Here is a 12,319-nt window from a genome sequence, read left to right as displayed (position 1 = left end):
AATCTCTACGCCATAAAAGAGAGTGGGGATGAGAATGACTTTAGAAATTAATAGTCCAATATCTTCTGGCAAAAAAGCTGAGATTCTGAGAGCTGACGCAACAGACCAGATGTACGTCCAGTTGTCTTTGATATATGTTTACTCCATGATTGAGTACTACTAAAAATTATCCTCAGATTAACTGCACAATCTTCGTACGAAATAGGTGTATTGGCAACATTCACGAGATTTTTTTTGTGTCAATCTGTTTTTTGGCAATTACAATACATTTTGATTTTTTAGAATTTATTCCCAGGCCATTCTCTTTTGCCCATTTCTCAATTAGGAAAAGCATTTTGTTGGACTTGTTGACACAAAGATTTATTTCATTAACGGAACTACTAGCATAAATTTGGATGTCATCAGCATATAAATGTACTTCACAGTCAGACAAGACACTGGGTAGATCATTAACATATATGGAAAACAATAAGGGACCTAGTACTGATCCCTGAGGGACTCCCCGTGTAAGAACCCTAAAAGTGGAAGCATATGTATCGGATGATACTGCCTGCAATCTATTTGTTAGGTACGATTTTAAAATATTGCCCGCAGTCCCTGAGACGTTGAATAGGTTGGTCAGTTTTGTGGAAAAAATATTTTGGTTGACTGAGTCGAACGCCTTACTGTGGTCGAGAAGTGTTAAAAACGTAATCCAGTTCTTATCGAGTTGCTGTCGAATATCTTCACCAATATCCGTTACAGCGCTTATACAACTGCTTTTTTTCGAAAACCTTACTGCTTGTGGTTTAATAGCAAGTAGTTAGTCAGGTAGTATTTAATCTGTAAGGACATGAGATTTTCTAGTACTTTTGAGAAGAACGGAAGTATTGAAATGTGACTAAAGTCATTGTTAGGTTTTGGAATCGGTAAATTTGTTTCCATTCAGTTGGAAACGAGGACGTAGTTATCGCCGTGTTATAAGTGATGTGAGACAAAATCTTAGGAAGTACAATTTTCACAAATTTCGGGCTAATGTTATCGAGACCTTCAGCGTTAGACTTCACCTTAAGTATACTCGCAAGGACATCACACTGATTGACACACACAAACCTAAACCTATTATCACCAAGGTCGAATGCTATTCAGGTAATTATTACTTGTCGCTTCAGGTACATCAATTATCGAAAACTTTTTGTTCTTCGACATTTATATCCAGCTCAGTCTTCTGTTTACATTTGCCTATTCCTAGACTAGTCATTTCATTCCATCTTTGCTTAATGGTAGAGCAATTTTGGAACTTAATTTATAGTAACTACGCTTAGCAGATCTTATACGTTTTTTAACATTTGCTCTTAACTTTTTGTACCTTAAACGGAAGTAGTCTGTTTTATATCGCTTCCATTTACTTCCATTTTTTTTATCTCGTTGTTGAACCATTGATTTTGTCTTGGTTTGGTGACTTTGGTTTTTAGTGGTATAAATTTGTTGAACAAGTAGTGAATAAACTCGCAAAACACTCAATTGACAATCAACAAGGGTAGAAACGTAAATGGAAGCCCAGTCACACGCATTAAATTTTAGATAAAGTTCATTATAGTCAATATTTTTAAAATCTCTATAAGTAAAGGAATTAGCTTTATGGTCCAAAGTCCAGTCATATGTCAGGAAGATAAGGTCATGTTTAGAGAATTCTGGTACTGATACCTGGTCATACAGAAGAGTCTTGCTAGGGAAATTAATGAAGATGTTGCATGCGAAGATATCGATAGGTGATACCCCATAGAAGCGGTGAGGAGGAAAGAAGTTTGAACAGAGTGGCAAGGCCAAAATTTAAGGGGAAAAGGTTAGCGAAGAGTGGCGCCACCTGGTCCTGGAGAGTGAGAGTTCCGCGCGCTCTCCGGAGCCGTTATAAGAGAAGATTTCCGATCTCATCCCATAACGGAGTCCCGAAGCCAACTCACCCATACCCCAAAGAAAAGAGAGCCGCCAGCAGCCCGAATCAGGCCATGCCCTTGAACCTAGTTCAAGGGCGATAGAAGAGAGAGCGATGGGGATCAGCGGCCCGGGAGCATTAAACAGAGCAGCTAAGCCAAGAGGGGGTTCAGAGAAAGAAATTCCCGCAACGGAGGAGCATGCGCACCGGGCATAGTGATCTAGTGATTTTTTTTGTTCTGAAAGAAAAAGTGAGTGGGATGAGGATGGAGTAGTGGCCATCTACCTGAAAAAAAAAGATAAATAAATCTGTGTGTTCGGAGCAGAACCCAGCCGATTAGCTGCTTGCCAAATAGCACCTAATTCTTGGCCCTCAGCCGCTTATTTTGTTTGTTACTTATGTCTATGTCACTCATTTGTTTGTTAAAGCTTTGCGCTTGCTTGCCCTGCTAAACGCTCTCTGCCAGCTCGCTCTTCGCTATCTCCGCTTTGCGTCTGCCTACCGACGTCGGCCGAGCGAAGCTGCGCTTAGCGATCGGAGCGGCAATGTAAAGGGCAGGCAAGCCACACTTGCGATTTGGATGTCACGCATTAAAGAACATATCGTAATTTTATTTCTGCGCCGAGTTTTATTTAATTCGAAATAATTAGTCGGCCGATTGGGGATAAAAAACATTATCTCCACATAAAATTTGGTGACCCCGACGTGATCTCTGAGTTGCAGTGTCAATTAATAATCATTCGCGATCGACATTCGTTAGCCCTAGCAAATTTTCGGCGGTTAAGCACAATTCGGTGCTAAAACACACTTACATACACCTACATACACGCATTGCTGGCTATTAATTTCTCTGTCGCGACAATTCGGTCAGTGCAGTGCGGTAGGCAGTGCAGCGAACTCACTAATACACACAAGCGGAGTACAAAGCGGAATCGGACAGCTCGCACAGCCGCACAGCTAAAGGCATTAGCTGTAATCCCTTTGCTTTCGGTTCCCACGTTTATACGTATACAGGGTGTCTTTTTCGGTCGTGCTGAGTGACTCTTTTAAAACCTCAACATGGCAGCACCAAAGCCTACCAATGTCGCGAACGCAGCAATGCCGAGTGATGTAGATTTCTACAAGCATAAGGCCGAGTCCATCGCGCGCCAACTAAAGGCCATGGATCGCTTTCTCACCAAGGAAGAGCTTGCCGAGTTAGATGAGGCAGAACTTCAAGCTCGCTTAGAGCAAATCGAGCGAATGAATGCGGATTTCGATGCCGCTCAAACGAGCCTTGAAAGGCTGGATTTCCTGCAGTTAGCCCATGATGCCCTGCTGGACTTTTCGAATGTTTATGTCAAGGTTAGGTCCAGGCTGTCGCGGGAGTTGATGGCTGCTCGCACGGTAAATGTTGCCAATTCAACGGCTCGGCATACTCTCGAGGGGAATTCGTCGTTGTTCGCCTATAATAGTATAGGCCGTTCTCGAATGCCCGAGTTGCAGCTTCCGCGATTCGGGGGGAACTACATGGATTGGCCAGAATTCCACTCGATGTTCTCGACAATGGTGCACAAAGACCATCGTATACCAATCATCGAAAAATTCCAATATCTTCGTGGATGTCTAGATGGTGCTGCGCTGGATACGATTCGTTCCTTGGAACTTTCTGAGGAGAATTACGACAAGGCGTTGAATTTGCTAATGTTGCGATTCGATAATAAACTGTTACATTTTCAGGCACACGTCAAGGCTATTTTCGGGCTGCAAGGGGTGGAGAAGGGCTCGGCTATCGGCTTGCGCGCGCTCAGCGATAAAATCAATTCGTACTTGCGTGCACTTCAGACCTTGGCGACCCCGCAGGAGATTTCCGATGGGTTGCTGATCTTCATCATAGGCACGAAATTGGACCACAAGACCAAGGAGAAATGGGAAGAGAACTTGCCGACGTCAGGATTGCCTCGGTGGTCAAGCATGGCCTCATTCTTGGAAGCAAGATGTCGGATGCTGGAAAATTTGGGATCGGCTATGGTAACAATTCCTAGCCAGCAGGTGGGAGAAAGTAAACCTAGCACCCTAATCACCTCCATTAACGATCATAACTCAACATGCAAGTATTGCAAATCCTCCGATCACTACATATCCCGATGCCAGGCATTTATAGATCTCCCTGTTTTTTCTCGATACAAGGAGGTGAAGAAGCGCCATTTATGTCTAAACTGCCTCAACAAAGGCCATTCATTGCAACGCTGCAAGTCAGGGGCATGTAGAAATTGCCAAGCCAAGCATCACACACTGCTCCACATGCAGTCGGGCGCTGACGCTGAGTTGCCGTCGCCGAGCACGGAATCGACCCAGCATGATCCTGCAAGTGCCCTAGTAGCAAGCAAATATATTAGCCCTCCCCCCTCGAGTCAAAAATCTCTGCCTAGCCAAAACGTGCTGCTAGCTACTGCAATCGTATATGTCAGGGGCCGTTTTGGATCGCTTATTCCATGTCGTGCCATTTTAGATTCCGCTTCTCAGGTTAACTTTATAACATCGAGACTCGCCAATCAGCTGCAGTTAGATCCTCACCCGTCTCACGTTCAAATCGCCGGTATTGGAGAGTCAATTCTACCATCCAGCAAGGCTGTGGACATCGTCCTGCAATCTCAAGACGAAAGCTATCGCGGATTCCTCTCTGCAATTATCACTGCCTCAATCACAGGAATGCAGCCTAACTTCGGCCTAGACGCAAAGGATTGGCCAATGCCAAATAATCTAAAACTGGCTGATCCTAATTTCGCCACGCCCCAGCGTGTCGATCTGTTGATAGGTGCTGGTTTGTTCTTCGAATTAATGTGCGTTGGACAGATTCGACTGTCAGACCAATTGCCAACATTGCAGAAGACGAAACTTGGCTGGATAGTGTCAGGAAGTATTAAAAACTCTGAGAAAGCCCATGCGGCGCTAGCAGCCGTTGAAGATCCCCCTGTCATCTCCGCTTGCGAGACTAATTTGTGCGATATTGTAAGGCGGTTTTGGGAAGTCGATGGAGATTATTCGCCCTCATCAATTTCGGAGGAAGATGTTCATTGCGAACAGCATTTCGTCACAAACTGCATTCGCCTAGAGTCCGGAGCTTACTCCGTGCGTTTGCCAACCAAATTCAGTCTAGAGGAATTAGGAGAATCGTATCAGCAGGCGCTACGTAGATTTCTCAATTTGGAGAGGAAGCTAGCAAAAAATGCACAGCTTAAGGCAAAATATATGGAGTTTCTCTAGGAGTATCGTGATTTAGGACACATGTCGCCAGCTTCGCGGCAGTCAGACCTCCCGCAGTACTTCTTGCCTCACCATTGCGTCCACAAGCAGGATAGTACAACCACCAAATTACGCGTAGTGTTCGATGGATCTGCCAAAACAGCGTCTGGAGTATCACTGAATGATGCGCTAATGGCTGGACCCACCATCCAACCTAAAATTCTGATAACTCTGCTTCGTTTCCGCTTTTTTAAAGTCGCCTTGTGTGGCGATATCTGCAAAATGTACCGCTGTGTACGCGTTTCCCATCCCGATACGCACGTGCAGTGCATCCTATGGCGCAATGACCCGAAGGAGGAGATTCAGGTGTTCAAGTTGGAGACTGTTACTTACGGAACCAAACCTGCCGCTTTCTTAGCAATTCGTGCTATGCATCAATTGGCAAATGATGAAGAGTTTCGTTTTCCGCTTGGCGCTGATGTTGTTCGAAGAGATTTCTATGTCGATGATCTCATATCTGGAGGGGACAGCATTGATTCTGTCATCAAGATTCGTCAGCAGGTAAAGGAGCTACTTTCGAAAGGATGTTTTCCCATACGTAAATGGTGTTCCAATGAACCCGCTGCTTTGGAAGGCGTATCGGAGGCGGATCGCGAAAAGTTCCTTACCTTTCATAACGGGACTGAAGTAACCAAGGCGCTTGGTCTAGTTTGGGATCCCACCACGGACAATCTTCTGTTTAGCTTCGCTCACGTCGGAACCGCTGCAGGCCCAACCTCGAAGCGTTCGGTCCTGTCTACACTAGCTAGGTTCTACGATCCTCTAGGGCTCATCTCTCCCATCATCACAAAAGCTAAAATATTTATGCAGTCGCTATGGAACGAAAGCCTAAAGTTGAATTGGGACGAAAGCCTGCCCCAGGATCTACATACGACTTGGATTGAGCTGATTTCGCAGTTGTCGATGGTTAAAAACTTTAAGTTTCCACGTTACGTGCTTCGGCAGCAAGCCAGATTAGAAATGCACGCGTTTTGTGATGCGAGCCAAGCAGCATATGGCGCCTGTGTATACATGCGTTCGGAAGCTCTTGGCATTGTGCAAAGTCATCTCTTATGCTCTAAATCCAGAGTCGCGCCCTTGAAAAGTATGACTATCCCCAAGCTTGAGCTGTCCGCTGCCCTCGTATTAGCCGAACTAGTGTCCACCATAGTTAAGGGATTATCAGCTCCATGCCAAATACATTGCTGGTCAGATTCGTCCATAGCCCTTGCCTGGATTCGAGAATCACCATTGAATTTTAATATATTTGTTTCTAATCGAGTTCAGCGGATTCAGGAGCTCACCGCTGGAATGACTTGGCATCACGTGCCCACAAAGTTGAATCCTGCCGACATCATATCACGCGGATCCACGCCCGCTGAACTAATGGATAGCAGCCTTTGGATCTCTGGACCACCATTCTTGCGTCTTGAGAGCTCAGAGTGGCCTGCAGGCTTTCAATTGCCGACCGATGTACCAGAACGTCGTCATGCAGCATTGGTTGTTTCAAACGAAAGGGATGTATCGTACGATTGCAAATTTCAAAACTCATTCGGATCCATGCAGCGCGTCTTTGCTTACATATATCGATTCTACATTCTCAAGGACAAAGGCATAGCGCGGTCGAAGGGTCAACTTACCGTAATCGACATCAAAAATGGTACGCATTTGCTCATAAGGGCAATACAGCAGCAACAATTTTCGGAAGAGATAAGGGCCCTCGCCAGCAAACAGGCCCTACCCCCAAAAAGCACGATGGCCTCACTGAATCCATTTCTGGATAGCTTTGGATTGCTGCGTGTTGGAGGCCGCCTCCAAAATGCCGAATTGGACTACGACGCGAAGCACCCGATCCTGCTTCCTAAGGGACATCCTGTCACTGTCTCTATTATTATCTTCTTTCACGAAAGGTTTCTCCACGCAGGAGCTCAAGGATTGCTCGGACTGCTTCGGCAAAAATTCTGGCCTATTGGTGGACGCAAATATGTTGCGGGAATCATTCGCAAATGTGTTAGATGCTTTCGTTTGAAGCCAGTTCTGAGGGAACATATCATGGGGAAACTTGCCTGCGGACCCTTTTATCACAAGTCGGAAGTCAGAAGCAGGCCTCCTATCAAATGTTACATCGCTGTCTTCGTATGCTTTAGCACCAAAGCAACTCATTTGGAAGTCGTTCGGGATCTATCTACAGAATCCTTTCTGGCAGCATTAAGGCGTTTTATAAGTCTACGTCCCAAACCTCGAATCATCTGGTCAGACAACGCTACAAATTTTGTAGAAGCAAAAAATGAGCTTTTGGAGCTTCGGCAAATGTTCCTCAGTGATCCTCATACGTCGGCTGTGTCACATCTCTGCGTTTCTAGTGGAATCGACTGGAAATGCATCCCCCCTCGCTCACCTCATTTTGGGGGTTTGTGGGAGGCGGCTGTTAAAGCAGCTAAATATCATTTTCATCGCATCGTCGGGACCTACATTTTTACTCTTGATGAAATTCAGACCTTGGCTTGTGAAATCTCTGCTTTGTTAAATTCCCGTCCGCTTTATGCAATTACAGAAAGTCCCGATGATCTAGATGTGCTCACGCCAAACCACTTTCTCAATGGAGCCCCGAAAGCTGCATTCGACGAGCCAGATGTGGCGCATCTCCGGGTCAACCTACTTAGTCGATGGCAGCGGCTGTGTCAAATGAAGCAGGCGTTTTGGAGAAAATGGAGCACGGCGTATCTTTCGATTCTTCAGGAGCGGAGCAAGTCACGGTCATCGTCTCCAAACATCAAGCTAGGAGCGCTCGTCATGATCAAGGAGGAAACGCTGCCACCATTAAGGTGGCCACTTGGCCGCATTGAGAGCGTCATCCCAGGAAAAGATGGAACCATCAGAGTAGCCGTCATCCGCACTCAAAGAGGCCTTTTCAAGAGGGCCGTTGGAAAAATAGCGGTTCTGCCCCTTCAGGATGGATCTGTTGAAAGCCTTTGCCTTCCAACGGGGGGTGAATGTTCGGAGCAGAACCCAGCCGATTAGCTGCTTGCCAAATAGCACCTAATTCTTGGCCCTCAGCCGCTTATTTTGTTTGTTACTTATGTCTATGTCACTCATTTGTTTGTTAAAGCTCTGCGCTTGCTTGCCCTGCTAAACGCTCTCTGCCAGCTCGCTCTTCGCTATCTCCGCTTTGCGTCTGCCTACCGACGTCGGCCGAGCGAAGCTGCGCTTAGCGATCGGAGCGGCAATGTAAAGGGCAGGCAAGCCACACTTGCAATTTGGATGTCACGCATCCATTCCAGGGGATCCAGATCAGTGAGAGACCAGGAACCAGGACTAGCGGGACGGGAAAGAGACCCAAGAAGCATAAGAGTGAGTCCGCTCCAGAGGGGGGAGTAAAGAAACCCCAAATTAATTTTTTTGTTGGCCAATCCGTAGGGAATAGGTCACAGCTCCGCCATCCTGGCTTGCTTTTTGCTGGTCTCGAATACACAATCCTGGCCACGTAGAGCGGGTCCCTCGCCCATTTAAGGACAGAAAAAAAAAGCATCAATCAACATATTTACTCCCATCATTTATTTTTGTTAGACGTCTCCATTTATATGTATATGTTAATCCCCTAATTTAATTCCGTCCATATTATATCTATATGTAACTTATTTATATTTATTATATTAATTATTTCTATTTATCTATTTATTTATTAACCGCCCGTAGTGATAAGATGAGGGGGGTATGAATAGGCAGGCTTAGTGTAGCGATGATACCGTGTAAAAGTAGGAAATTGAAGTGAAAATTATAACGAAGAAAATGAATTGCTAAGCGTTTCATATGGGGGGAAGAGGAGCCACAGCAACGAGAGGGTAAGGCTGCTGCACATGGCAGGGAGATCCAAAACGTTGTTATTCAGATCTCAGGTAGGGAGGGTACGTCAGGGGTAAAACATCGACACCTCGACCTGGTCCACGTCTGTGTTGAAGGAAGTCGCTGTAATGTTGTTTGTCGAGTAGAGTCCGTTTGCAGTTTTTTTGTCGGTTACTTTTGTTGTTTCAATTTGTTCGAGATGTCCAATTAGTTGGTATATTGTGCGACCTGAGGGCTTGGGAAGTACCCAGCCCTGGGATGACTGGCTAGCCGGCCTTGCCCCGAAGAAAACAAAGGTTTGTAACTATAATGTCGCCCAATCTGAGACAGGGAAGTGGACTCGCAGTCCTGGCTCTACCATCAAAGAGGGAGAGTACGGATGCGAATCACACAGACGTCGAAGAATGTATAAATATCCAGCAGAGAAGATAGATCTCGAGTGGTATTTTGCAATCTGGGGTCCATCGGTGTTCCGGTAGCCTGTGAGGGACTCGACGAGTTGGCTCACAGAAGCACGGCGCTGAGGGATCTGAGGATGCAAAGAAAATCCACAAAGTAAAAAGTTTTTTTTGGTGTTTGATGATTCGGCACTTATCTGACAACGGGAAGCAAGAAATCTCAAGAGGGGCTTTGGTTTGGCACTGGCAGAGGAGAATCCAAAAGCCAGTTAGCAACCGGCCCGGTGCCTGGTGTGCAAAATGAGAACCTGAAGAAGAAAAAAGAAATACCCGAAGTTAGGACATGGCCAGAAAGATTTGTTTTTCGCTTCCCCTGCTTACCGCTGGATGCAGTCGGGAGAGTAGATTCTCAATGAGATTTTTGTTCTGAGTGGCCCGTGGGGACAGAAGTCGGCCACGCGTTGCACTCGGAGCAGCTACAACATCCCGCAACGGGCATTCAGTAGGGAAGTAGGCGGAAACAGCGACTGTAAGGAAGTGAGCGCCCTTGACTCTTAATCTTCCAAGGAAGATAAGATAAGTCAACAGCGCTCGCAAAGTTCTAGACGTTGGACAGGAAAAGACGTAGAACACCATGTGCGGAGTTGGCCCTAGTAGTAGTTGTGGTTCCTTTCCCCCTTATTATTGTTTTGCCGTATTAAGGGTTTTTGTGCTGAAGATCAGTGAGCTAGCGTTACAGGTAGTGTTTAGGCGATTGTTCTGAAAGAAGAATAGATAAGTGTAGTGAATAAAAAGATAAATAGGATAGTTCGAGGTAGGGAAATATAGGGCCAAGTTGATGAGCGCGTACAACTTGCGGTCTAAACAGAAAATGACCCGCAGGACTCCTCCACCAGGTAACCTCCAAGGACAGATGCCAGGCGGTGACACACAGGGCGCTGAGGGGCGTGGAGACGACAGCTGGAATTTGCCAGGCCAATCCAACGCACTGCCCTCCGAGATTCTCTCAGGAGTAAATGTCGCCATAGCGCAAGCACAGGAGACGTGGAGAGGCAGCATGGCAGATACCCTGAGTAAGACGCTGCAGGAGGAGATCCGTCGCGGCTTTATGGAGCTCATGGGGGCCATAACAGAGGTGATGGCGCCTCTGCGCCAGAACGTGGAATTGATCCAAGACCTGAGATTGGAAAGAGACCAGAAGGAAATCAAGGATAATAACGGCGATCAGTAGCATCTAGCTCACCCCAGGCAGAAGCCGAACACAGGGACCATTCCCAAAAGGTCCAAGGACGATGACGCATGGAATTCCCAGTCGCCTCCAAGGAAGCCGGCGAGGTTGAGCCAGAACTGGCGCCGAGGAATAGGCGAGGCGGACCTGGATCCAGGTGCTGGAAGGCAGAGACGGGAGACATCAGGAGACGGCGGAGGTCCAACAGATCTGCCACCATTTGAAAGGAGAGATGATTGGAGAGGAGCGAGATGGGGACGCGTCGACAAATGGGAAATCCACTTCGACGGAGACCCAAATAAGATGACGGTGCAGGACTTCGTGTTCAGGGTCGAGTTCCTCCGTAGGCAGAGCCGACGGTCGTGGGACGAGGTCCTTGACGACTTTCACCATCTCGTCAAAGGACAAGCGGCGGAGTGGTATTGGCAATTTGTCCGAGAACGGCCTCCGGAAGTATGGGAGGATTTGAAGGACGAGTTGGTGTCCCGGTTTCGAGCAGTGGGTGGCGAGTTCGAGCGGCTACGCACCTTGCATGAGCGACGACAACAATCTGGCGAATCTGTGGAAGAGTACTTTAGAGCGATGCGCAGGCTGGCAGCTAGACTCACCACTCCTTTGGTTGAGTCCGAAATGGTGCGAGTCTTGAAGAAGGGACTCGATGACGAGATCGCCCGCTACGTTTACGCGATCCGAGTCCGAAACGTGGAGCAGCTGAGGGAAGAGTGCCTGGAAGTGGAGTAACACTTTCGCGGACGCGAGCAGAAGTCGACGTTCCGTCCTGCGCCGAAATTCCATTCAGCCGGGAAGCGAGTGGAGGAGCTAGAGCCGGAAACGGAGTTTCTGGATGAAGACAAAGCAAGGATAGTAGAAGAAACTCACCTGGCGAACAAACCCAGGCTGTGTTGCTGGAATTGCGGCCAGTTCGACCACGGGTTCCGAGACTGCGTGGCGAAGGAACGCAAAATATTTTGTTACCGCTGCGGAAAGCCAGAAATGTTTACTCCAACGTGTCCAAATTGCTCGGGAAACGCACGATCGGGCATGATGAAAGCGGGAGATCAGCGCTCGGGACAGAAGCCCGCGAAGAAATGAACGATGGTCCACTAATCAATATAGAAATTAAGAATAATAGCCCGAATAAATTTAATGAAAATAGTTTGAAGATACATACAAATTCGAAACCAGATCTTTGATGACAGGCAGCTGGAGGGGATGCGCGGTGTCAGTCGTAGACTCCAAAAGGCCCGTTCCAGATTTAAGGAAAGGCGACAGACTCGCAAAGAGGTGGCCGAGGCAGTCAGACGAGGAGCAGGACGCGATCCCAGAGTATTTGCCGAAGTGCAGATAAGAGGACATCGGATTGCTGGACTCCTAGATACTGGGGCATCCGTTAGTGTCTTAGGAAAGGGCAGCCGTGAACTCCTTGCCGACCTCGATGTGGAAATGGACAATTATGTCTCGATCATCAAGACAGCCTCTGGAGAAGACAGGTCCATAGTCGGCAAAACCAAACTCTGCGTAGGATATAACGGAATGAATAAAGAGATCTTGTTTTACGTATGCCCGTACCTAGAGCAAGCCATGTACCTGGGTATTGATTTCTGGAGATCCTTCGCGCTGGCTCCCACAGTCCTCGGAGAAGAGCCCAGGCGATCCAGCGAGGCCCAAGTA

General features: G+C 47.1%; 1 long non-coding RNA gene across 1 annotated transcript; it reads left to right on the top strand.

Annotated features, from left to right (window-relative positions):
• The first annotated feature begins 1,734 nt into the window (after window positions 1–1,734).
• LOC117188798 lies at window positions 1,735–8,639 on the top strand. Its single transcript, XR_004472844.1, has 3 exons — window positions 1,735–2,165; window positions 8,461–8,530; window positions 8,597–8,639. It is a non-coding gene; the product is annotated as an uncharacterized LOC117188798 (long non-coding RNA).
• Window positions 8,640–12,319: the final 3,680 nt, after the last annotated feature.

This window comes from Drosophila miranda, chromosome 4, assembly GCF_003369915.1.
Source record: "Drosophila miranda strain MSH22 chromosome 4, D.miranda_PacBio2.1, whole genome shotgun sequence".
NCBI lineage: Eukaryota > Metazoa > Arthropoda > Insecta > Diptera > Drosophilidae > Drosophila > Drosophila miranda.
Note: the sequence above shows the minus strand (reverse complement) of the source record. Positions and strands in the feature narration are given on the sequence as shown.